We start from the raw sequence: 14,379 nt of genomic DNA, 5'->3' as shown, positions 1-14,379 counted from the left end.
CGACGCCATTGACAACTTGAAACAGAACAGCTCCAATGCCAGTGTTACTAGCATCTGTATCAAGGACAAACGGCAAGGAAAAGTCGGGGTAGTGGCAGGGAGGGGCGTTCACCAAGCCATCTTGGAGTGCAACAAATGCGGCCTCCTCATGGGTGGTGCCGATGTCACAAGTCGAGGAGACTGAAGTGCTGTGACAAAAGGGCCATTGCCTGAATCGTCTCTTACTATAAACATTTCATTTCAAAGCGGTGTTATCGAAGAAGTTTTTTTGGAAGATAAATAACATCGCGATGGGGGGAGGGGGACATAGCAGGATTGAGGGGGAGCGATTAGGGGGGTTATAGAGGTGGGTGTTGAGTAAAATAGTATCAGTGTCTTGTGCTCGAGCCTAGGGGCTATGCCAAGGGGCTAGGACATTCGAATGAACGTCTCATCTTGCCACATGCTTTTTTTACTATCTCCATCAGTAACAAAATCAATCTACAAAGCAACGCTGCTTCTAAAATGGGTATAGTACTCTGAAGCATGTAAAAATGGTAATGTACTGTCAATCGTATTTTAACAGGAGCATTGTCTCTTTAAAGGTCACGGTTTTTGTTGTTGACATGAACTCTATTGGCTTCCACCTCCCTGTTCACAGAGATCGTCAATAGAGGCTGAAGTCTGTTACTCGCGCACAGTCAGTCGAGGGAGTGATAGCCCCCACTGTGCCCTTCAGCCCGTGGCGTTGCCTATGGGACTCATTGTCCCGTAACATCCCGAGTTCACAATGTCGATTAAAGCGACACCTTTGTTTAATAACGATCCATGAAATGAGTGGGATTTTATATAGTGTGACAGTCTTGTCTTTGGTAATACTGTACTCATGTTTGTTTCTGTTGCCTGGTTTTTAATTGGTAAAGCTGTGATCGTGTTTGATCCCTCCACTGGTATCCGATTAATTTCTGCATCAAGCACAATATCCCCTTTGCTGTCTTCAAGTTCCACCATGGACACGCTCCTGTTTGCCTCTCCCATCATCTCATTCCCCTCCCAATGTTCTCCTATATCGTCCCTACCATCTCGCTTTACTCCCCTTCACTCATTCTCCGCCCAGCAACCAAGGCTTCCAGTTGGAACTTCTAATCAACCTTTACTCATTCGGAGGTCACTCATTCCCTTTTCTTTTGATGCAATTATTTGGGCCTGTCACTTACCATCCACAGATTTCTCCTGTGATCATCACTGTATGTTCTCTCTTTAGAAATGTAGGCTGAATGTACACCACCTTGTTCCCAATGATGATTGTATCTCACTGATGTGCACATCACCTTGACAGAGGCTCTTTTTAAAGGCACTCTAATTGATTATTTCTCATTTCACAGCCTCCACTACACTACTCAGCAGATTATGCCCCACTTTGTTCGTCAAGACTTGCTTGAGGCAAATATAAGCATGGTCCAACAACTTCTATGACTGACACGGCACGAGTAAGACTGCCTGCAGTCCAACCAAAAAGGCTGCATCATTGAAAGCTGGTTTCAAGCCTGCCCTCCACGTGTGTTAAAAGATCTTACTCACCCATGTGATGATAGTTGAGCCTCTGGGTGTCAGCATTTCTGCTCTGATATTGCAAGTGTTGGATACTAGTGATTTCTTTCATTTTTCTTAGGGTACCTCTCACTTTATACTCAAATGGCTCAATGCAGAAGGTGTAGGGTCTTTGGTTGCTGTGGCTTGCATGAGCTCTTCAAAGGGATATGACGAAGAGCGATTCTGCATTTGGGAGCATAATTACTTCTAGCATGCTAGTTTCTGCCTTCAACTGCTGAGGAGCTTGCCACTGGCATTTGTAATTGCGCAGGAAATATTGAAGTAGGCTCCCCTGAGCTGACTGAAGTTTGCAAAGTCATCCTTTATTTGGCTGAGAGTTATTGTTCAACTGCTGCAGCTTTTCCATCAGGCCCCCTCTGTTCATGCCAGATCTGAGTTTTGCATTGCCTTCTTAGGCCCTTGTAGCAGTTTTTACGTTCTTTTTTCAATTAAACACCACGTTTAATCACTAATCCATTCATTTCCAATATTGCAACAGGTTGTTGGGCAGGTCTTGGCGGCGTTGTTTACATAATCTTGAAATTGTCCCAAACTGTTGGTTCCTCATTAGACAGGAGTGTGCATTACCACTGCCCACCTCCACATTACAACCATCCCCACCATAAGAATTATATCCAGTATGAGCTGGAGAAGCTTTTGTTGAACTTCGAGAGTACTTCTAAGAAATGGGGTTTACGTTCATCCCCACATAAAACAAAGCACCTGCCTGGGTATTCTGTGTCATCGTATTCTCCCATCCCTCCACTCCCCATGAGCAGTGGGGCAGTTTTTGACAGAGCAGAACAATTTTCCATACCTGGAAAGGGTGCATGTGACTAGCTCCAGTTTGGCAGCAGAGGTCATGCTCCGAATCGGTTGAACATAATTATCTCAGCTGCGTAACACACTGTGAATGCTGCATTGCCTGTCGCTCCATGTAAAGCTCTGGGTCTTCTCAGCCAGATATTCCCTCCCTTCTCTACATTTGAGAAATTTGGATCCCTTTTAAAGGAACATCCACACTGGTTTTGCATATTCAAGTTGTCTACGATCCACCGTGGGCTTAACAAACTAGATTATGTGAGCAGCTTAGATCCTTGAATGATCTGGACAAATGCCCATCAGTGAGATACTAAGGCAGGTGAGGCAGCATTGGCTGAGTCATGTAGCCCAAATGCCCAGTCACTGTGTACCCAAACAGCTTCTGTTTGTCCAGATATAAGGGGCTTATCGCTATAGGCAAGAGTTTGACTGCTGTGTAACAGAAGGATGGTGGAGCTGTTTGGGCTTGCCAACAGCTCGACCAGTGGTTTCAAGATCAGCGTCTCTGGAGGAGTTTTGTGAAGGATGTCCGCCTCCAGCAATAACGGAGGGCGGAGGAGTGATGCTCACAACAACGAGCGGAGTGCAGAATGAGTAAAATGCAGCAAGGTGGAACAGTAGGGAGCACAGGTGGTAGATCTGCCAGTCATCCCTGTCACTCAACCCATGACACCTTTATCTATCCTGTAACCTCCTGCCCATGAGCCTTCGACAGTCCACATGACCTCAATGTGCACTTAGCCTGGCACAAACACTTTGTTGACGTCACCAATTTTGAGTGGCGAATGGCTTTTATTGTTATTGTGTTTATGTACCCACCCCTTCATGTGCCGTACTGGCCTTCTTAGGTGCTCGCTAGCAGAACTAATCCCAATAATGTAAAAAACGATATGGGAGATTTTTCTCATTTGTATCTTGTATGTTTGTGTACATCGCCTATGTGTGTTTGTGGCGAGCCATGCTGCACAACAAACTCAGCCACAGTTATCAATAGCACGTGATATCTACACTGGTTTTGGGTCCTCTAGGTTGAGTCTGCATTAAATGAGTGCCTGGTACAATGGGTAATCAGTATAACCTATGAGACAAACGTGGCCAGGTGTGGTGCTGGCCATTTCTACCCCACTTTGCGTGCGGGTCTTCAAAGGGGCTCACTAACAGCACTTGACCCACCAGTCTGTGGAGCTACATGGGGGATGTTTGTGTTGAAGCTCGTGCTGTCGGCGTAGAAGACGCTCGACAGTTTATCCTCTGTAGGGAGCACGCGTCTTCTGTGTGTAGCGTGGAGCTGTACGATAGTGAAACCAATAGAGTTGTTGCGCCTTGGGCGTAAACATCAATGTATGTCCATTTGCCAGGTGTTATTTTTTTCATTTCCTGTGGAGATGTGTGCTTTATGAGAGAAAAAGCGACTAAGCCCACGCCCTCACCCCCTTCTCCCTATTACATTATCTCCTCGTACTCTTTGACTACTCATAAAATCATACGTATATAGTGACACCCCAGGGATAAATTAATATTGCTTGTTATAGCACATTCTTGTAAAAAGAACGCTGGTTAAGTCAGACCGGCCTGTATATGTACAGTATAGATATTTAGTTTGCAGCAATGCAATACACACAGCTCAATACACAAAGAGTTAAATGTATAAATATCTCATACTAAAGAATGGATTACTTGGGTTTACAAACATGATGTACAAAACTCGTTATAGTCTCATGCTCTGCATGCTGTTGTAAATGCACGTGGTGCATACTCACTGACCAGATGCTTCGTTATTATTGATACTAATAAAAAATGTTAAATTAAGAATTTTTTTCATTAATTTCTCACGTTAAACAAATATAGGGAGGCGTTCATTCAGCGGTAGAGAGACAATGGCTGCTGATGATGATGTAACGTGCCGCTCATTTTGAAGGATTCCTAAGAGACAATGTAGGTGGAGATTCAAAGATGTAGGAAGGTGGCTGCACAGACGCATGGACCACTGCTGTCCTGTATAAGTGATTTATTTAACATAATGAACATTACAGTAACATTGACGCTGCCTCATGTGTGTACTTTAAGTTTTGGCTTTCCCACACAAACACTACCTCCACAAAAGGTCATGTTTACTCATTTCCGTGAAGCGTATTCAAGTTTCATTTATTAGGTATAGCCCTGTGAGCCATGCGGCTCTTAAGTCGGGTGCAACCGCAACAAACAAAATATGAATCTACATTGCAGAAAACTATTACACCACAACCAGACCAAAATAAAGCTAAAAAAACAATGTAACAACAGTAATCATAAGAACTGTGATTTTAAATTTAACAACGATATACATAACACGTACGACAAAACCTGCAGCCATAGCTGGCAGCACGACACTCCCAGTGTATGATGTGTGAGTCAGCAGCAGCGTGAGTGAGTGTATGATGTGCGAGTCAGCATATGATGATTGAGTCAGTATTAGGTTGAGTGAGTGTATGATGTACGAGTCAGCGTATGATGAGTGAGTTAGTATTAGGTTGAGTGAGTGTATGACGTGTTAGTCAGCGCATGATGAGTGAGTCAGTGTATGATGTGTGAGCGAGTCAGCGGCAGAGTGAGTGTATGATGTGCGAGTGAGCCAGCACACGATGAGTGAACCTGTGTATGATGAGTGAATGGGTCAGTGGTTGTGCGAGTGTATGATGTGTGAGTGAGTCAGCGCATGATGGGCGAGTCAGCGCATGATGAGCGAGTCAGTGCATGATGTGTGAGTGAGTCAGTGCATGATGTATGAGAAAGTCAGTGTCGGCTCCCTCTGCTCGCGCCATCGCCCCCCCCCCTCCGCCCCCCGGCTCCATCGCCCCCCCCCCTCGGCTCCGTCGCCCCCCCCCCCCGGCTCCGTCGCCCCCCCAGCTCCGTCGGCCCCCCCTGGCTCCGTCCGGCCCCCCGCCCCCCCGGCTCCGTCGCCCCCTCCTCCTAGCTCCGTCGGCCCCCCCCCTGGCTCCGTCGCCCCCCCCCCTCCCAGCTCCGTCGAACCCCCCCTGGCTCCATCGCCCCCCCCTGGCTCCATTGCCCCCCCCCCCCCAGCTCCGTCGCCCACGCCCCCACGCTGGCTCCGTCGGCCCCCCCGGCTTCGTTGCCCCCCCCCAGCTCCATCGCCCCCCCCGGCTCCGTCGCCCCCCCCCCGGCTCCGTCGCCCCCCCCCCCCGGCCCCGTCGGCTCCCTCCGTCAGCTCCCCCGGCCCCCTCACAAACGGCCCCGCCAGCCGCTGCTGGGAACGCGGTATGTGACGTCATACCACTTCTAGACAATCTCAGAGCACCCTCTACCATCGAGAGCATAGGAGTGCCCACTACATAGGGACTACCCAAGATCAAACCTGGCTCCCACCCTCTAATCGTCACTCAACTAGAGGTGACGCTATCTCCATCATTGCACATTACAGCGCAATTCGCCGTCTGCGTGGCATCACGATGGTCGAGGCAGAGCACGTGGTGTCACACAGCTGCTTAATCTGCTAAAACTGTGTGGTGTTTTGAATTAGGTTTACATTTTACTTTTTTTATCGTAGTGTTGTGTTCATGTGAATGTTCAAATGCTTGCAGTGAAGATTGTTTTGAGATGCCTAAAGTGTTTCGATGCAATTTTACGTATTTCTATATATTCCAATAACAATTTTAAGCTTGTATTACAATTTAAATAACCCAATGTATTCACGTTCAAATAGCTAGTCACAATTGTACCTAACCGAGACCTCTTAGAATTTAGTAGCAACATTTTATTTTTATAATTATTATTTCTTTTACCTGGCTAAAATTACATGACTATGCTTACAGGTGACACGTGGTTTGTTTTCATTTTCTTCAGGTGACTCGATGCATTTGTCGTGATGGCATCAAATGATCCTGCATATGAGATTATTAGAACCAACAAAGTGAAACTGCAGGAATACCTCCAGGCGAAGTCTTCAGAAGTGCTTGACCATTCCTGTCAAACAGAGATAGTCCCCATTGTGCGAACACGGCACCTGGTTGACCTGGTGCTCGGCAAGGGAGAAGAAGTGTGCATGAGATTCATTGAAGCCGTGCTGGTGCCGCTGAGATCCGAGATCCCTCTCTTGGATCAGTGGATATCACAGCATGAGCAGCAGCTCAACGTGATGGGTGTCGATCTGAGCTGAACTGCGGGTAAAGCCATCCCTGGAGCAGCTTCTCGTGAGTGATGCTAAACTTCACATATTCATTTGCATGTCTCTGGCAAATTTAAGTGAAATAATTGCTTTGAACTGATATGAATTGTCATTTAATATTAGCAAACTGCACCACCCTTGCATGACAACATTCCTCTCAGAAGGAGGACATTAATATTCCATTCCATAGCAGGGTCTGTACAAGGAATCAGCAACTTGGAGGAAAGGATGGATGGATAATGGAAATGTGTGTCAGTATCAAAACATTACATCCACACTGGACCCCAACATTCCTGAATTTCTGTCCTATCCTACACCTCATTTTCCTTGCAAAAGACTTAAACATGGTGATTTTCTCTCACCTCTTCAGACACAGACATTTTATTTCAGCTGGAAGAATGTAATGAGCTATGAAGCTCTTTCAAGTGTCAAGCCCAAGATGTTTGGCCATGGCAGCAAACCCATCTGCTGCCATGGTCTCCATGACTTGGTACAATCTGGATTCCACCAAGGCCATGTCGTTGAAACTGCAGGGTGAATGACCACCTCTCTTAAATTATGGAAGCTGCTTCTACTCCATCCTCTTGAATCGGCATTGCTATGCAGGCATCTCTCACACACTTCCCCACTGCTTCTGCTTCACCCTCTAAAAGTGAGCCCTATTTTTCCAAGCAATGACTGCCTTCCGTTCAGAAGCCCCCATTCTATGGTGTTCCAAATGGCTCCGTCCTTGGCTATCTGCTCTTCTCAGTACAATGTCTCCTCCTTTGTGGACATTTTTTACTCCTAATTTTTTTTATATATTGACTAGCTATCACTGCTATTTCTAAGGACACCCAGCCTTTTATCGCCATTGACTCATGAAACGGAACCTACTCTATCCTCTTAACTCTTTAAAAATGTTGACACTCCTACTGATACTCCTGCTGTTATGGAGTGACTCATGCAGCCAGCTATGGCTGCAAAGTTTGGTAGTACATGTTATTTATATCGTTTATTGTAAAATTTCAATCAGTTCTTATGATCACTGTTCCATTGCTTTTATAGCTTTCTTTTGGTGATTTCGAAAACGTTTTGGTTTAGCCATATTTGTTTGTTGTAGTACAGAGTTAGACTGATAACTTTAATCTAAATTGTCTTATGGTTGTTATTGTTTGACTTGCATCCCACTGGGATTTTTGCACACAGCATTGATATACAGTGCTTTTTCTGGAAGACTTTGCTGTTTTTTCCTGGATTTTTCTGTTTGCGCGTAGTCACTTTAAGATGTTTCTTTTTCCTGTTTTTATTTGTTGCGGTTGCACCCGATTCAAGAGCCGAATGGCTCACAGGGCTATACAAAATAAATGAAACTGAAACTGGATTGGTTATAATTCACTCCAGATTAAACGTCAAATTTGTATCCCTCTCATTTAGAAAAAAAGTCGACGTGATTAAATGACTCTGAATATATGATTCCCGAGAGATTAAAATAACATCAGATACAGAGGTATCACGGTTATTATGGTCAACATTGCCCAAGTGGTGCGCCTCTGGGTTCAGTGTTTACTTGGAAAGCAGATGGAAGTTGTTGAGCAAATTTGCTATTGGAAATCGACACTCTCCCCAATGTAGTGGATGCCACAGTGCTTGCTGATGATGCAGTAACCAGATTATTTGAAGTTTAAGTGAACCTACGATGCAACACGTGGGATGCTACGAATTCTGTAATTCATGTGGCTGTTGTGGAGGTGAAAGCACTTCATCTTCTCTGCTGCTATAGACCGTGCCTGGTGTACTGCACTCAACCACAGTGTAGCCCCCTTGCTAGGTGATGTAGGCCAGCTTGAAATGGAAAAGGAAACACAACCCCAATACCAGTGAAATATAAAAAGTAAAATTCAACATCCTAAACAACAAAAAATAATAATTGTAGGACAAGGCAGCAGTGCATTTTAGACACAAATTGATAGCATTAGGTTGGGATTATGCTGATGTACATCGTAATTTCAAATGTGGTGGTACTATCTTGTTTCACATGCAAAACAAACAAGACAAGTGGTGGTAAATCTTTGTTAAGATATGTAGAATACACATCGGGAAAATGTCCACACAATAATTTGTGATGTACATGATGGCGATACATTTTCCATGATGAACGAATTCGCTATGCTTTTTTTACGTAGTTTATTTTAAACATATTTGTCTGCTATAGGAATGTTTTTTTAGTGTAAATGAAACTAATTTGTTTTTAAATGATTTGTTTCATTTAGATAACCCTGGTGATGATTACAGAGAATTCTTGCTGAAGCTGACATCATTAACACGAGACTACAACGCACGACCTGGAGAACCTGCAGTATTTCTGCTGGAGAGAATGGTGAAGCCAATTCTGGTTCTCTACTACCGCCATTAAGAAACCAAGCAGCACGAGTTACTAGCGAGAGGCAAACAGCACAAGGAGCTGATGAAGAGAGCACAGAGAGAAGGGATGACTTACAATAATCTCTTTGATCTCATTGGAAAAGAAACACACCCCCGACTGGTTATTGTAGTTGGGACTCCAGGCAGCGGTAAAACCATGTTGAGCAAATTCATTGTGCACAGCCTGCTATCAGGTGAGAGAGTGTTTGCACGACGCTTTGAGCACATCGTGCTCATCACGTTCAGGGAGATAAATGATGTTGGAGAGGTGTCACTGGCAGAGCTGTTTTCTGTGCTGCACTCATGTTTGGGAAAAAAAGCGGATGAGGTTTACGCAAACCAAGAGAGAACCCTTTTTGTTATGGATGGTTTGGATGAGTTTGGAAAGTGCCTTCACTATGCCAATGCTTGCACTGATCCACGTAAGACGGCAACAGTAGAAGGCATCATTGCTGCACTAGTGAATGGAAACCTCTTGCCCAAGGCCTCGGTCTTGATAACGACCAGACCTATTGCCATGGCGCAGCTGAGTGGAGTGAATGTTGATCGAGCTGTTGAAATTGCTGGGTTTTCCCATGAGGATAAAATAGAATTTTTACGCAATTTTTACAAAGATAGGAATCTAGCAGAAAGAGTACTCAAGCTCCTGCAGGAAAATGAAACAGTGAATACATTGTCCCAGAACCCTTCATTCTGTCATATAGCAGCCATTACACTGAAGGAACATTTACAAAAGTCTGATCATTCTGAGATTATCCTCAAATCAATGACCGACCTCTTCACACAATACGTGTTTGGGCTCGTAGAACACCATGGACGTGGCAGCCACGGAGCCAAGGAAATTTTATTGTCTCTTGCAAATATGGCTCTGAAAGGGGTTCAGCAAAACATCCAGGTGTTCAGCCAAAAAGATCTAGAAGAGTGTGTTGTTAGTTCTTCTGAACTAGGAAGTACATTCATCAACAAAGTGTTCACATGTGAGGGCATTAAACAAGGGAGTTGTTTTGATTTAAAGCTTTCGTGACTGCAGTAATTCATATTCTTAGTTCTTTTGGTAAAGTCACGTTTTATTATTTTGTTGTTTCCCTTCAACGTGACTTTACCGAAAGAACTAAGAATAAGGGAGTTGTTATTCGTTTTCACACTTAACAATCCAGGAATTCTAGCCATGCATTTGACACATTCAACACGGCCAGTGAGTGACATAATCAAAGCTATTGAGGACAGCAAAGATGGGAGGTTTGATGTGTTTCAGAGGTTTTTTTGTGGACTAGCATCAAGCACTCCATGGATGTTCTTTGAGGGTATCTTGGATCCTCCATCTGCAGATTCTCAAAAGGAAATAATCGAGTGGCTCAATCACAACATGGAAAATCAGAAGGTTGACAAACACAGGCTCATCAGTCTCCTGCACTGTGTGCATGAGCTGCACGACCGCAAGTCCATGAGTGATGCCACTCGGTCCATGACTGAGATAGACCTGTCATTCACAAGGCTGTCCCTGCCAGACTGCGCTGCCATCACCTCGATCCTGCTGCATCGAGAGGAACCTGTGGAGACACTCAACCTGTTTGACTGCGGCATTGGCACCGAGGAAATGAAGAGGCTTCAGCCTGGACTGCACAGATGTAAAGAGCTAGTGTGAGACTTGCACACCTCGCATTCACTACTTCACAAATTGTGTGTGCATATGTTCGTGTGTGTAATGTTTGTAGACCCCTTCATTTCATGTCCTCGCCTTCCATACTCGAGGTAACTTATTTCACGTATGTGTATAAATATATTTAGGCTCGCTGGTCTCGTCATGAAATTGCAATGAAAAAGCACCAGAGGAGGCAGCTATAACTGAGGGGGACGTGTCTAACACGCACCCCTCAGTGAGGCCACGCCCCCCTCCGTGAGGCCACGCCCTCTAGGTGAATCTGGCTCTGACACTAGCCAGTGCCTCCCCAGCCATTGACCTCACCGCACATCACTGGTGCGTACATAGAGGTGTGTATCACACAACATGCACATATCCTAGCCACTTTACGTATGACTTCGATAGTCACCCTATGTCTGTTTAAAATGTATGTATTTTAACTTTCAATTGGTGTGTCTGCTGCAGACATCGTGCTGCTCGCAGCAGACATCGCGGCTATCGCGATTGTCACCTGAAGACGGGCGCTTGTGTTGCAACTGTAACGTGATTTATTTTGTTTAATTAATGATTGTTTCATATTCTTGGTTCTTTCGGTAAAGTCACGTAGAAGGGAAATAATAAAATAATAAAAATTTAACTTAAATTCTCACGACATTTCGTCGTGAGAATTTTCCCGAAATAACCAAGAATACGAATCCCTGCAGTCACGAAAGCTTTAAATCGAAATTTAATGATTGTGGAATGTTCATTTCTTGCATTAAAGTTGTTTTTGCTCTGATTTCTCTTTGCTTCATTGCTCTAATTTATTAGTTTTATTTTTTGGTGTCAGGTCACACTTGCAAATTAGGCTATCCAGGTAAAAAAAACAGGTTAAAAAATACACCTGATATTTCAAATTTCTATGTCAACATATATCTATATACCGAATAACAGCACTTCAACAGCCTCGGAATGCTTAACAATATCAATAAATTTCGATTTAAAGCTTTTGTGACTGCAGGGATTCATCTTCTTGGTTCTTTTGGTAAAGTCACGTAGAATGGGAAAAAATAATAAAATAAAACATAATAAAATAAAATTCTCACGACGTTTCGGCCACAACACAAGTAGCCTACTTCAGGTGAAGAAACAGAACTGTCAGGACGACAGCGCTTCAATGAACACTGCTAAGCTTGGTGGCGTCTTTTAAGCTGGGTGGGAAGAGCAGAGCGCCTTGACAAAGGAGTTTACATATCAACAGAAGAATTTATCATTGATGTAGCTGTGTTAATGTGTTGGATTAGCAGAGTGTTAAAGTCAGAAATTAGCATGTAACTGGGAGATTAGCATGTAACTGGTCATGGAAGTAGCTATGTTAAAGTCAGAGTTTACATATCAACAGAGGCATTTAGTATATTGACGCTAAAGAACTGCAACTACCCAACTGTCGTACAATAAGCCGATGTGAAAGAACTAAGAATAAACTACATCAATATAATACATGTACTCAATATATTCTTCAATAAGTTGAGCTATTAATGTAAAGTAACTGGGTATGCACTACACTGTATAATGAATACCAAATAGTAAACTGATAAAAAAACTAAAATATAAACTACATCAATATTCTAGATTTGAAGCTTTCGTGACTGCAAGGATCCATACTCTGGTTCTATTCGGTAAAGTCACGTAGGTAAAAATAAAATAACAAAAATCACGACGTTTCGGCCACAACACAAGTGGCTTTCATCAGGTGAAGGGACCGTACTGTCCAGAGGACAGCGTTGGAGTGAATACAGCCAAGCCCAGGTCGCGTCCTTTAAGCTGTGAGCTGCACCTGTGGTGACTGCTATATCGGGGAGACGAAACGACATGTCTCTGACCGAATTCGCGAGCACAAATCAGATTTGAAACACGGCAGAACAAATTCTTCTGTCGTAGCTGATCACTTACAACGCTGTGGGTGATCACGATATTGTTTTCTCCGATACCAAGGTTCTCTGCAAACCCACGGGTTTTAATCAGAGATTTGTCCACCAGGCAATTCAGATTTACAAACACAGACACAATTTCAACCGAGAGGATGGTTTCAAATTAAGCAATCATTGGAAAGATGTTCTAAATCAAACCAAACATTATACTAATTTTCAATGGTACAGTATATTTTTTCAAGTAGTGGTATCCCAAACTTTAATAGCAGGTTATTTCCCTTCACACCAACATTATGTAAAATCCCCCCCCCCCTCCCCAACCGTGCCGGTCCAGTACATCATTTTATGCTAATTCCTTTGTCAAGGCGTCTTTTGTTTCCTCCCACACAGCTTAAAGGACGCGACCTGGGCTTGGCTGTCTTCACTCCAACGCTGTCCTCTGGACAGTCCAGTCCCTCACCTGATGAAGGCCACTTGTGTTGTGGCCAAAACGTCGTGATTTTTGTTATTTTATTTTTACCTACGTGACTTTATCAAATATAACTAAAGAGTATACATCAACATTATCAATAAACTCAATATACTATCCAATCAGCTGAGCTACTAGCAATGAGTTACTATACATTACAATTCTATGACGAAAAAAGTAGCGGTTTCTTTTCAATGTTAGCACCACGGAAAGCGACAAGCTTTGTTCAGTCGGACAAGTCCATCTATGCTCGGAACGGAGGAGGGGGGAGAAAGAGAAACAGCCATGATGCGCTGCTCTATCCTGTGTTGCATTACAACTATGCTATAAACTAGACTACTATACATTACAACCTTCCAATCTAAACTACATTGTATAATATCGTATATACAGCCCAATGTAAGCTCTAACATTATGCATTATATTGATATGCCTCCAATTAAACTTTTTTTTATATATTACACGACTATACACCGTAATATACACTGCCATAGACAAACCCCACCATTGAATTATACAATGCATTACTATACACTACCCTATACTTTAGACTATAAAATATTAGACTTGTAATATTACACTATGTATTATTCTACCAACCCTACTCTATACAACACTGCTGTATATTCACTATACAATTACGATACTATATATTGCCTTATGAATTATGTTAAACATTACACTGTTATACTATTTATTATTATACAACATGCTAAAAACCATACCATTGACCGTCGTGTGAAAGGTACTAAGAGGCAGTGCCAGCGAATGGACTGCGGTCTGAAAGTCACCGTAAAATACAATCAATCAAGAACCGAAATGGTTTATAACGTCTTTCCAATGGTTACAAAGCCAAAATCCATCTTCTCGGTTGAAATTGTCTGTGTTTGTATATGTGGATGGCCTCATGAACGAATCTCTCATGGTAGCCGGATGGCTTGCAGAGAACCTCCGTCTTGGAGAAGTCAATGTCATGTGAGCCCACTGAATTATAACAGTGATCTGCCACGGCTGAGGTATTCGTCCTACTGTGCTTCAAGTCTGCTTTATGTTCACGGATGCGGTCTGAGATATGTCGTTTGGTTTCTCCAATGTAGCTGCTACCACAGAGGCAACTTAGTTTGTAGACGCCCGGGTACTGTATGTCTGGAACCACATCTTTTACAGACGGAACCAGATCACGGATTTTATGTATTGTGTTGAATCGGACCTGGATCTTGTGTTTATTCAGGATTTTGGAGATCTTTTTTGTGACCCCCGCAATGTAGGGTAAGGTGATGGTTTTGAATGGCTCCTCAAGAGGATCCTTCTTCTTGGTTGGAGTGATGGCTTTGTGGATTGTGTAGTCGGAGTAACCATTAGCCTTGAGAGCTTGGTGTACGTGCTCGAGTTCACTGGC

General features: G+C 43.6%; 1 long non-coding RNA gene across 1 annotated transcript; it reads left to right on the top strand.

The window, feature by feature from the left end:
- The first annotated feature begins 6,174 nt into the window (after positions 1–6,174).
- LOC142907485 (uncharacterized) lies at positions 6,175–11,379 on the top strand. Its single transcript, XR_012931044.1, has 2 exons — positions 6,175–6,581; positions 8,809–11,379. It is a non-coding gene; the product is annotated as an uncharacterized LOC142907485 (long non-coding RNA).
- Positions 11,380–14,379: the final 3,000 nt, after the last annotated feature.

The sequence above is a fragment of the Petromyzon marinus genome, chromosome 79, assembly GCF_048934315.1.
Source record: "Petromyzon marinus isolate PM22_M1 ecotype Great Lakes invasive population chromosome 79, UKy_Petmar_22M1.pri1.0, whole genome shotgun sequence".
Classification (NCBI taxonomy): domain Eukaryota; kingdom Metazoa; phylum Chordata; class Hyperoartia; order Petromyzontiformes; family Petromyzontidae; genus Petromyzon; species Petromyzon marinus.
This window is presented reverse-complemented; position numbering and strand designations above follow the sequence as displayed.